Consider the following 2,441-nt stretch of genomic DNA (forward strand, 5'->3'; position numbering starts at 1 on the left):
GCAGGAACAGCAGGGGGGAGCTTTACTAAAGTAGTTTTGCCACCCTTTGCCTATAAAACTCAAGCTGTTCTTAAACATTAGTCCTGATGTTGGTTTCTTCTGGAAGTGAAGTTTTGTGCAAAATTTCACAGTGCAAGTTCTTGCCCTGGGCATGTTGATAGGTTTTTCAAATTTACAAAACCCTCTATTGACTTTAAACATTCTGATATTTTTTGTTAGTCTACATTTTCCCATAAACATGTATTACTACAATTAAATGTAGACAACCAAATGATGTATTTTTTAAATGTTATTGAACTATATGTTATTGTTCGATAGCATATTTTGCATTTAATTTTTTTTTTTACATTTTAGCTTGTATCTGGTACCCCGCAGCTGCCGCAGCTGGCCCCAGTCACCACCACTGTAACCATGAGCAGCGAGGCCAGCTGCCCCCAAACCCCCTGCCCCTGCCCCCTGCCTCCAGCACTGCCAAAACCAAGCCTGGCACCATGGGCAGCGGTGCAGGGAGCAGCAGCCCAGGCAGCCTCACATCGTAGGCGCCTGCTAGCGGGAAAAGAAGGTCATCACAACAAAGGTTTTGGGAACAGTGAAATGGTTCAATGTAAGAAAAGGATATGGTTTCATCAACAGGAATGACACCAAGGAAGATGTATTTGTACACCAGACTGCCATAAAGAATAACCCTAGGAAGTACCCTCCCAGTGTAGGAGATGGAGAGATTGTGGAGTTCTATGTTGAAGGAGAAAAGGGTGCGGGGACCAGCAGTTAGCATAATGGCTATGTCGCTGGACTCCCACGTAGTCAACTGCAGGTTCGAGTCCCTGACCCGGTGGCTTAAAGTTACCAGGTGCCTGTGCGTGCGTGCCCAAGATCCCGAGAGGAGAATGGAGGAGAAGGGATTACAACGTGGCCATCACACCTGGGGGGTGATTTCTCGCTTTCTGTCTCTTTGTCTCTGTCTGTCTGACGAGCGCATGCTCCCTATAGCAAAAAACCACTCTAAATAAATAAATAAATAAAAAGAGAGAAAGAAAAAAAGAAAGAAAGAGGAAGAAAAAAGAAAAGGAGAAAAGGGTGGGGAGGCAGCAAACGTTACAGGCCCTGGGGGAGCTCCAGTTCAAGGCAGTAAATATGCAGCAGACTGTAACCATTATAGATGCCCTCCACGCAATTACCCGCCAAATTACCAGAATAGTGCGAGTGGGGAAAAGAAGGTGGGATCGGAGCGCGCTCCTGAAGGCCAGGTCCAACAGCGCCCGCCCTACCACAGGCGAAGGTTCCCCCCTTACTACAAGCGGACACCCAGAGAACCTAAACCACAAGATGGCAAAGAGACAAAAGCAGCCGATCCACCAGCTGAAAATTTGTCTGCTCCTGAGGCTGAGCAGGGTGGGGCTGAGTAAAGCTGACTTACCATCTCTACCATCCTCCGGGTTAGTCATCCTACAAGAAGTGAATATGAAATTCCAGCAATAAGAAATGAACCAAAGATTGGAGCTGAAGACCTTAAGTGCTTGCCTTTTGCCCGTTGACCAGATAACTAGAACTATGTGCATTATCTATGCAGCATGGGCTTTTATTATTTGTACCTAGAGATGTCTCTTTTTGGTAATGACAAACATGTTTTTTTAAAAGAAGCCTGTTTTTCTCAATACACCTTTAAAGGTTTTTAAATTGTTTCATATCTGGTCAAGTTGAGATTTTTAAGAACTTCATTTTTAATTTGTAATAAAAGTTTTTTGTTTTTTTTTTTCAAAAAAGTCAGCAAACTGCAAGCACCTGTTAATAAAGGTCTTAGATAATAAAAAAGAGAAAAGAAAAGAAAAGGAAAGAAATGCTTAGAGTACCCGATAATATATCTTGCAATCATGGCTTAGAATAAATGATTCCCTATTAACTTGCAGATTGATTAGTTCTTGAAGGTTGTTTGGTTGACTCCTGTGTGTCCAACAGTGCTATGGTTTGAATGTGTCCTCCTAAAATGCATATGCTAAAATTGGGTGTTACCTTGATGATATTATGAGGGTATAAACCGAATGTAACTATGGCATTAAAAGGCTGGGAAATAATTAGGATCAGATGAGGACATCAGGATGGGACCTCATAATTGAGTACTGATGACGTTCTGCGAAGAGCGAAAGAGACCAGATCTGACACCTGCTCTTCTCTTCTCATCACATGGCGCCTGCATCACCTCAGGACTGTGCAGAGTCCCCACTAGCAAGAAGGTTTTCAACAGATGTAGCCCCTCAACCTTGGGACTCTAGAACCATGAACTGAATAAAGTTTTATTATTTATAAATTAGTTGGTCTGTGGTATTTGGTTATAGCAACATAAAAATGAATATAAATGATAAAACTAAAATTTATCCTGAATTTCTGACTTTTGGTTTTTTGATCTTGTCAATACTCACAGCATTAAACAAGCAAGCTGTTCT

General features: G+C 42.2%; 1 pseudogene; it reads left to right on the forward strand.

The window, feature by feature from the left end:
* LOC102501942 (nuclease-sensitive element-binding protein 1 pseudogene) overlaps window positions 1–1,406 on the forward strand; it is a 19,407-nt pseudogene extending 18,001 nt beyond the window's left edge.
* Window positions 1,407–2,441: the final 1,035 nt, after the last annotated feature.

This window comes from Tupaia chinensis, unplaced genomic scaffold (assembly GCF_000334495.1).
Source record: "Tupaia chinensis unplaced genomic scaffold, TupChi_1.0 Scaffold143714_1, whole genome shotgun sequence".
Lineage (NCBI taxonomy): Eukaryota > Metazoa > Chordata > Mammalia > Scandentia > Tupaiidae > Tupaia > Tupaia belangeri.